At 49.3% G+C, this 10,313-nt stretch overlaps 1 pseudogene; it reads right to left on the bottom strand.

Annotated features, from left to right (window-relative positions):
* Window positions 1-8,270: 8,270 nt before the first annotated feature.
* On the bottom strand, window positions 8,271-10,061 carry LOC123055919 (probable beta-1,3-galactosyltransferase 14; annotated as a pseudogene).
* Between the last annotated feature and the right edge of the window lie 252 nt (window positions 10,062-10,313).

Genomic DNA, 10,313 nt, shown 5'->3' with positions numbered 1-10,313 from the left:
TTCCGACCCAGCCGGTTGGCTCCCACGCGTTCCGTTGCCTCCCGATGAACACGACGCATTCCGTTGCCTCCCCATGAACACGACGACGACGCTGTTTCTCCGTTCCGACCCAGCCATGTACACGAGCCCTGGCCGTACGTATGCGCGAGTAGGCGTTCGAGACCTTGCCCGTATGTACGTACGTGGCCGTATTTTCTTTCTTGCACCCTGGCCGCTGTACGTACGTGTACATGCTACGTGCGCGCCTCTACTACGACACGTACGCGCCTCTACTACGACACGTGCGCGCCTCTACATCGACCAGTATATATGTACGTACACGTTCGCGACCAGAATGACAACGCTACGTACGCTTCGACCAGGTGGGTCCCGACTGTCAGGCACTTCCTTGCCTGCGAAGATGTAGCTGGTGGGTCCCAGCAGTCAAGGGGGCGAATCGTTTTGTTTTTTTGCCCGGACGCACTTCCTTGCGTGCGAAGGTGTAGCTGCTGGGTCCCAGCAGTCAGGGGGGAATCGTTTTGTTTTTTTGCCCGGACGCACTTCCTTGCGTGCGAAGATGTAGCTGGTGGGTCCCAGCAGTCAGGGGGGCGAATCATTTTTTTCGGACGCACTTCCTTGCGTGCGAAGATGTAGCTGGTGGGTCCCAGCAGTCAGGGGGGCGAATCGTTTTTTTTGGACGCACTTCCTTGCGTGCGAAGATGTAGCTGGTGGGTCCCAGCAGTCAGGGGGAAACGTTTTTTTCGCGAAATACGGTGGCCCGTCCGGTGGGTCCCCGCTGTCAGGTGGAGGAATAATTATTTTGCGCGTAATAAGGAGGCACTTCCTTGCTGCGGCCGTGGACCCAGCTGTCAGCCTCTCCACGTACAGTCCACGTCCGATGGAAGCCATTCCTTGACCACGTTGACCACGCCGCGCCGAGAGCACCAGGGCGGTGGACGATGGCGAGGCCTAGGAAGGGGACGACGCGGAGCCGGGGAAGACGCGGCAGTCGATGCCCACGCGTAGAGGAGTATGAGGGTTCACTCGTTCGGCTGCGGTGTGAGGCTGCCGTCGCCGCAGAATAACAGGGGGTGTGGGTGCGTAGAGGGATGGCCTGGCCAGCGGTGGGAGTAGTAGGGGGCGGTGAGGCCTCCGCGGCATCACAGCCGGCCACGGGCGGCAGGAGCAGGCGGCACGACCGGCGCTGCTTTGGGCGGCTGGAGCAAGAAGACCAGAGGTTGAAGAAGCACTACGGCCGTTGGATGGACATCGTACGGTCACTGGAGCTAGAATCGTTCATATATTGACTAAAGTTGACAAAGGCCTCCGTCCCAGTCAACTTAGTAGGCCCACAAGTCAGCCTCCCACCAAGGTGGGTCCCAGCTAGCAGGGGGTATTCATTTTTTTGTGCGTAATAAGGAGGCACTTCCGGTGGGTCCGAGCTGACAGCGGGGGGAACGTTTTTTTCGCGAAATACGGTGGCCCGTCCTGTGGGTCCCAGCAGTCAGGGGGAAACGTTTTTTTCGCGAAATACTGGTGGCCCGTCCGGTGGGTCCCTGCTGTCAGGTGGAGGAATAATTATTTTCCGCGTAATAAGGAGGCACTTCCTTGCGGCTGCCGTGGACCCAGCTGTCAGCCTCTCCACGTACAGTACTCTTCCGATGGAAGTCGGTCGTTGACCACATTGACCACGCCGCGCCGAGAGCACCACGGCGGTGGACGACGGCGAGGCCTAGGAAGGGGACGACGCGGAGCCGGGGAAGACGCGGCAGTGGAAGCCCGCGCGGAGAGGAGTACGAGGGTTCACCGGTTCGGCTGCGGTGTGAGGCTGCCGTCGCCGCAGAATAACAGGGGGTGTGGGTGAGTAGAGGGATGCCCTGGCCAGCGGTGGGAGTAGTAGGGGGCGCTGAGGCCTGCGCGGCAGCACAGCCGGCCACGGGAGGCGGGAGTAGGCGGTCCCGCCGGCGCTGCTTTGGCGGCTGGAGCAAGAAGATCAGAGATTGAAGAAACACGACGGCCGTTGGATTGACATCCAACGGTTACGTCTGCTAGAATCGTTTGTTGACGTATATAATAACTAAAAAAATCTTGCATACGCGTCAACTAAACAGGCCCACAAGTCAGACCACTCCCTCTTTTTTTAATAATTTATATATAGCTCATGGCAACTTCTTATGCAATTTATTGCAGTCGTTTTTTTGGTTGGCCAGGGCCAATTTCGCATATTTCTGTGGGTTCCAAACTATTTTTAATACCGAAATGTCGAGCCAGATTTAAAGTACTTTGAAGATATATTTAAATTAGGTTAATGCCCAGTGAAATAGGAATCTGAAAATGTGAAAAAATTCAGAAATTATAAAGTAATTGCCAATTTGTCATCTGTTTTTATATTTACAACCCATTTCATATTACTTTCAAGATTTGCAGGCGTCTTGAAAGAGTTGCAGCCCATCAGGGCGTAGAAAAATAAGTAGGCCTGGATTGGGTATTCTTCAGAAAAAATAAACTGGGCTCATTTTCACAAAGAAAAAATAGCTGGGCTGGTCACATGGTGAACATAAAATATAAGCCTGGGCTAGACGGGCCACAGCCCAGTTCAAACCCTGCTCCGTCTCAACAATACCAAACAAAAAAATACTGCTCGAGTAGCTACGTCCCAGGTGTCAGCCGATCTTGTGTTGTTCTCTTGTCTATTGACTATATACGCTCACAATGTCGTGGGTCCCAGATGTCAGGAAAACACTAGGAGGAAGCATTTTATTTTTCCATACGCTGACGTGGTGGGCCCCTACTGTCATCCTCTCCACGTACTTCTGCCGATTCCTGTTGTTTGTTGACCATGTTGACAACGCGAGAGGGCGGCGCCGCGGCGAGCGCACCAAAGCGCGCGGAGGACGTCGGCGTTAACGATTTAGGAGACGGTGGGGCGGCGATGCGTGCGCTGAGGCGCAGCCAGCCGTGGGAGGCGGAAGCAGGCGGCCCCGCCGGCGCTGGTTTGGTTTTGGCGGCTGGAGGAAGACAGGACTGAAGAAACACGACAGACTGTAAAAGCAGCAGGAGTACTTAACAACCTTAACTGAAACCAGCAGGGGCACTTAACAACCAAAGCTGAAAGCAGTATGAGTACTTATACAGGTTCAACCGTACAAAGCACGCCTCGAACAGTGCTACTTTGCCTACAGTTAACCAAGGGTGAGGCCGCCAAGCCCCAGGACAAGGCCCAGGCGCCACCCCGCGCATCCACAACCTTCTGAAAGCGGCTTCATCTCGCAACGTGGTCAATAAACAGGATATTCGCTTTAGAGCCATGGAAAAGCATGAACATAATCTTCTGTCCTATTCTCCAAGATGGACGGGCCTTCATTATTTGAGACCACCCATGAATAAGTATCTTTTCACCTCCAAGGGGAATTGAGTAGGTCGACATAAACATCATGTTGTGACCAAGCGCAAGTCTGACCCGACCATGGTCAGGCATCTGTATAGGAACAATAGAACTCGGCAGTTCCTGTTTCAAGAAGATCACAGCTGTAAAACTGTGTATAAGCAATAGTTTATGAACAACATATATAACAGAAAACAGCTCGTACCATAAGTTTCTCGACACAGTTGGACCTGTTCAACGAGTGCAGCAGTGGCACACATATCCCACGTGGCCTTCCACCATTGAAACGCCCCACAAGGACCTCAAGACGATCAATAAAGTGTAGGAACTTGTGGATGTCGATCCAGTCAACTTCAGTGCCATTAGTAACAGCCGAGTTATTACAGAGTAACAAACGAGCAGACTGCTTAACTCTGAAAAAACCTACACGTGCCACCAATTATAAGAAAATATTAGTTAGAAGTAGCATCTTCGTGAGAGATTCGTTGCTACTTCTAAAGTTAAATTGTGATTAGTTAGACAGAATAGGTGGATTAAGAAGTAATCGAGGCAACAAGCAAGAACCAGATACAAAACTAACATGGATGAACAATTGGAACGACGTCGGGGTGGAAGATCGCAGTGAAGATGAGACCAGGTTCTGCTATTTCCATCAACATTCGTGCGCCAACTTTCAGTCCGTAACACTTGAGAAAGTTTATCCAAGTTCGGCCATAAAAAAGCAGCGATCTTCTTGGTTCATGAACCCAACTCGGAACTTATATCCATGGCTTGTCTTCACTGTGACCATTAAACTAGTGTATTCAGTTATGGCAAGGCCGAGCATCTTGAGTACATGTGTTCTGGCAGAGCAAATAATACACTGCAGGAAAAATAATATGAGAACACAGCATGTTCAAAAAACCCCCACCCTCCCGGATAGAAAAGAGGATTCTAGGAACATACTGTGCGCGTTTCAAAATGCTGTGTTAGGATGAGAAGGAACAAGTGTGGCGTCTCGCCGAGGGCGCAGAAACCTGTAGGGTACTCGCACTTTGGGCACTGCAAATGAAACACACTAGATTCAGTAGGAAGAAAAATGCATCAACGGCGGCGGCTGCCATCCTAGGATTACCTGCGACCAAGGGACTTGGATTTATCGGGGATGGATGAAGAATTCGTACCTGGTTCTCCATGAGAAAACCCTATGCAATCGCCGAGAGGGGGTTTTCTCTGAACAAGCAGACGAGGGAGAAGGGGATTCAGGCCCAGTGAAATATTGCCGCTTCGTCCGTCCAGCTTACTGCTAAAGCTGGAAAGGGGGGTTGTGATTTGACGGCTCATTGGGCATTACTGCGGCGCTACGACCGGGGTGTGTCTACCGTGAAGTTGTGCACTCTAATTTGTGCATATGGCACGTGGACCCCGTTGCCGGTTGCCCCACATATCAGCGAAAGGAAGTAGAAAGACAGGAGTAACTAGTTACACATAAATATATTTTTTGACAGAGAGATACTCCCTCTGTAAAGAAATATACAAATCTTTTATATCACAGGCTCACCTTGCCGAGAAATATACTCCCTCTGCAACGCACGGGCATTATGGGGGTTCAGCTGAGAATATAATACTCAGATAGGCTCACGGTTCTGGACTTTGGGCCGCAGGCCGACCCTGCATGTTTGGGGGCCCATGTGTTCTACCTCAGCGCTTTTCATATTGCAAGCGATCGGTACGGCGCTGGTTTTAGATGCTGTCGCAAGGCGAATACACAAAATTGAATAAAGCACGGCAGCTGTTGGAATGAAATCGAACGACAGTTCCTAACCAGCAATCAGAGTTGCAATTCTATCAACGATATACCATGTGATAAATAATACTGTCGTACTACTTATACACACAGGACACTTGTTTCACCATGCCAGATTATTACATCAAAATCTCTCGGAGGATAGATCAGTTCGGCAGTTGCGTGCTGCTACTGAAGAATTTCAAAGTTGATTTGGACCAGCTCTCCTTGCCGAGAAAGTTCGATTTTGACATCATCCCCTACCGCAAGATATGATTTAGATTTGAACCTTGACCATCCTTTAGCATCAATCATCATGCGACCATCCTTTGTACTTACGGTATATTGAGCAGGTTCATTCACACCAAGGCTGCGCATGGTAAGAGAAACTTGGCCGCGGTCGCCCGGATTGTTGAACGACTCCCTCGTTGCTCTAGGAATTCTCTGTTTGCAAACAAGAAGACATACCCAAACAGTTAGATCAACACAGTGAATCATGTGAAACAACATGGAAAGAAAAAAGAACGAAGCACTTGGGCGGCCAATGCTTACCAAGAAGGTGGACATGTCGGTTTTTGTAAGGACTTTGGTATATGAAGTGCGAACTGCAGCCCAGTCTGTTGCCGGTGCAACTGCACGGGCCGGAGCAGATGCAAGTGCAAGTGTTGGTGCAGGTGCCGAAGCCGCCGCTGCTGCCGGAGATGGTGCTCCTTGTAGAGCTGGTGCCGGTGTCGGAGCAGGTGCCGGTGTCGATGCCCGATCCTCCGGTAGATCAGACTGATCCGCTGACGCGGTCGGTGCCCAATCCTCAGCTGGATCAGACTGAGCTGCTGCCGCTGTCAGTGCTAGAGCAACTGCCGGTGCTCGATCTGTGCGAGACAGCGGCGATCGTGTCTGGTCTGCTATGATCAGCTTTCTAACTTGACTAGGATCCGTGACCGTGATCCAGTTTTTTTCTTCATTTCTTTTAAACGCGAGAAGGACTAATTGTGGCGTTTTTGTTAAACCAAACTGCAGTTCATCATAGGGATTCAGGTTGTACTCAGACAACAGACTGATCCAATTTTTTCCAGTAATATAAGTGATGGACAGTGCCTTCGTTACTGACATGACATAAGAAGTGAAACCTGCAAAAATAGCCATCGTAGAGCAAACCAAACGGTTTATTCTGTGATGAATGTCACATGGCAAAACCTGCATCGTAAAATTGCAGGAAAAGAAAGAAAACATGACATTAAATCAATAAGATTTAGACAGTAAACACTACAGGAATTAGCTACTTTGCCGTCTGCCACGGCGGACGGCAAAGGCATGAACGGCGGACGGCAAAGGCCTTTGCCGTCAGCCGCGGACGGCAAAAGGCTCCGGCAAAGTAGGCTACGGCAAAGACCTACTTTGCCGTCTGCTTTCGGCGGCTGACAGCAAAGGCGCCTTTGCCGTCTGCCGCGGACGGCAAAGAAGCGGACGGCAAAACGAGTAGTGTTAGTGTCCGTTAGGTGGCTAACGGCAGCCTTTGCCGTCCGCCAGCTGACGGCAAAGGCTGCAGGCTCTTTGCCATCTGTTGGCAGATGGCAAAGAGACCAAATAGGCATTAATTCTGTTTCTTCTTATATCAATTCATTTTCACAGAAAATCAAACACACATATATATATATATATGACCAATATAGCATATCCAACACATATTACCAATACTCATGAACACATATATATCCAACACATGTTACCAATATATAGTCATGAACACATATATATCCAACACATATCCATGAACACATATCCAACAAATATTACAAGGAATGATCTAAAACTAAATATCTATTTTCCTAAAAAACTATCTTATTACTAAGATCTTCTCCGGATCTTCTTCTTTTCTTCCAACCTGCATAACAAAAACACTAAGAAAGAGAGAATGGGTTAGGACTAGAAATGTAGCATTTCACTTGGTGAAATGCAATGCCCTAGGAGCCAGTACTTGAGATCAAGATAATCAGCCAACCAGACCAAGTCCCAACACATCCAACCACCAGCAGCTTAGAAGAGATAACTATTAAGGAGAGCTACAGAAGACCTCAAGGTATACTTGAGGGATTATGTGCTCAGACAGCCTGGAAGTGCCAGGGCTAGTTCATCACAGCACAGGGATAGTCACATGTAAATTAAGCCTAAGAGAGGGGGGCTCAGACCAGCATCACTGCCCAAATCAGATGTAGTATCTGTCTTATCAGTAGAAAACTAGGAAAGTACCAGCCAAAACCAAGTATAGCATCTGTTCATAGGCTATTAGAAAGAGGCAAATAGGAATAGCCAAACCAAGTGGTATCTGTTCATATCAGTATTAGAAGTAAAATAACTAAGAACAAGTGAGTATCCGTTCATGAGTAAAGTAACTGACCAAAGTAACAACTCCAGGATCAACTAAATAGAACAGAGCAGTACAGGAGTATATATACTTCACAAATACACATAGATGGTCACTGACCAAAACCCTGACACAGCAAGAATCCATCACAGAGAGCTCCAATACAAGTTGATGCTCATCTACAGCAGCTAACCACAGCTAATAGAGCCTCACATCCCACAAGATCAAGATCTAGAGCTATGCATTAGAGAGATCAGGAGGGGAGCAAGGAGAAGCTCACCAAAAGGAGTTGTAGCCGAAGTAGGATGCAGCCACACCATCACTATGGTGTGACCAGCATCACAACCAACACCACCACAACAAGACGGAGCTTGCCAGAGAGCACCAGAACGGTGGCACCAGTGAGAGCACGGGCACGAAGGCGCCAACCAAGGGCACCGCAGCACGGAGGCGCCACCCAGGGGCACCACCGCGCCACGGCACATCCAGCACGGCCGGCCACGTGGGCACATCCAGCACCACCGCGCCACGGCACATCCAGCACCGCCGGCGACGTGGGCACATCCAGCACCACCGCGCCACGGCACATCCCACAACCACAACCACGGCACATTCAAGTTGTGAAGTGCCATTCATGTGTCACTAACATGTGGCCCCAGGGCACTTTTTAGGTATACATCTTTCTGTGGTACCAAGTTAAAAAAAATCTTGGTACTAGTTGGCATGCTAAGACCCAAAAAATAATATTTACTGGTACAGTTTGGCGAGTTTTAGAATATTTACCTGTTGTTTCTCAGAGCAACTAAGCTTGCCACCACATCAGCTGATAAAGCATAAATAGGCCCATATGCATGAAGGAAGTATTCTGATCCAAGTAGGAAGGACTGTGGCTCATACCTGCGTTCATCAAAAGAGAACAATCAAAACAATAAGCAGGCAGCGACGAGTGCTACACAGTATAATTGCCCAGGTGAGCATTCGCAAATACAAAAAAACATATGGTATGAATTGCGCTCTTGTTCCCTCAACTTGTACACCGTATGTTTTATGTACCCCTAAACTTGCAGTTGCATTTCTCAGGTTCTTAACCAGTTAACCACACAATTTTTCTCTAAGTTCGCACTGTTTTTCTTAGACAGCTCCCCCACCCCCACCGGATCCAGTTATGAAATGGAAACACTATAACCAACTTTCTCCCGGCCATTACATACATGTCCATGCTAGTAGTACATACCCTATTCACTGAGAACAACAAGCTGCTTAACCTATTCTAAACAGTCCAGTACCTCATTCCATGCTAACCATTGCATTCCCTTCCAATACTCGAGCACAATTGTTGGCTCTAAAAGAAACATATCTCAGGAAGCTCAGAACTTAACTATGAAAAAAAATGCAGATATGAAAGTACTAGACCCAATCCAAAACAGTCAGCGCTAAACAAATAAAAACAAATTTAGGCCCTTACAGCAAATATTGCCTACTAGACCAATCCAAGTGAGCCCCACTACTTCTTTATATCCTATGATATGAAAGTACTAGATCCAATCCAATGTATGTTTGTGTATGTGTACCTTACAAAAAGAAAATTTGTGTATGTTGGTCGAAGCCACCGAGAGCATATATCTTGGATGTTGTCAGTTTCTTGCTCACCTGGTCTCAAGTAAATGTCATCATCAGCTTTAACATAGAAATCAGAATCGAACAACGCATAGGCAGCCTTAAAGAATGCTAACCTAAAACATAAGATCAAATCAGTTCCCATATGAAGAGATAACATAATGATAAGATACTAGCTATACTGTTTACGTTTTGTATGGAAGCCTGCTATACTCCTCCTCAAGATCTAAAAGCACAAAATCATCATATTCTTCAACCTCTCTTTTAAGAGCTGCCATCTTAGACTTGTCATTGCTTTTGCCGATCACAAATCTGAATGCCAGACCAGTAGCTTCCTCCAACCTGCACTAAAGTGAACATGATGAGAATTGCAAGAGCACTTAAGCAACATCATCACTTGATAGAAACCAAAATAAAAAATAGTTGTGACAATCATCAAGCAACAGAACTTGGGCACGTTTACCACTAGAACTCTAGAAGCAAATTTACAAATTCCCTGTACAGAACAATAGATTGTCCAACTTCATGCATCATTCTTCGAACTCAGGAAAGAAACTAATTAATCACTATTTATCAGTAGTAGTGAGAAGAGTGCAGCAATTCAAAAGGAGACCCTGCCGATCGGAGGGGAGCCACGTCCGCCTGAGCGCGCGGCGGCGGCCGACGGAGCCGAACCCGGTGAAGATCCCGACGAAGGCCATGACCTTGTGCCTGCCGCGCGATCCGGTGGCGAGGCCCGCCGGGAGGTCGGTGGCGCCGCCCGCGGCATCCCCGGGGCGCCGGTCCCAGGCGACGGAGACAGAGAGCGGGTGCGAGGAGTCCGGGCAATGGCCCCACGGGGCCTCGGCGGGCGCCCGGGAGAGGGAGACCGCGGCGGCGAGGAACCCGGCGAGGCCGAAGAGGAGGCAGGCCGCGGAGACGGCCGGCGAGGAGAGGAGGCGGCGGAGCGAGGAGCGGCGGGGGCGGCGGTGGGTGCGGATCTGGTGGGCGTCGGGGTGGGGAGAGAGGGAGAGAAGAGATAACGGCGGGGGGGGGGAGAGGGAGAGAAGAGATAACGCGCGGTGGGTGTGGATCTGGTTTGCCGTCCGCTGTTTTGTCTCTTTGCCATCTGCTAGCAGACGACAAAGAGGGGGCGTTTTTTTCCGTAAACGGCTCGTTAGTGGGGGGCCACCTCTCTCTTTGCCGTCCGCCAGCTGACGGCAAAG

The sequence above is a fragment of the Triticum aestivum genome, chromosome 2D, assembly GCF_018294505.1.
Source record: "Triticum aestivum cultivar Chinese Spring chromosome 2D, IWGSC CS RefSeq v2.1, whole genome shotgun sequence".
NCBI classification, from domain to species: Eukaryota; Viridiplantae; Streptophyta; class Magnoliopsida; order Poales; family Poaceae; genus Triticum; species Triticum aestivum.
Note: the sequence above shows the minus strand (reverse complement) of the source record. Positions and strands in the feature narration are given on the sequence as shown.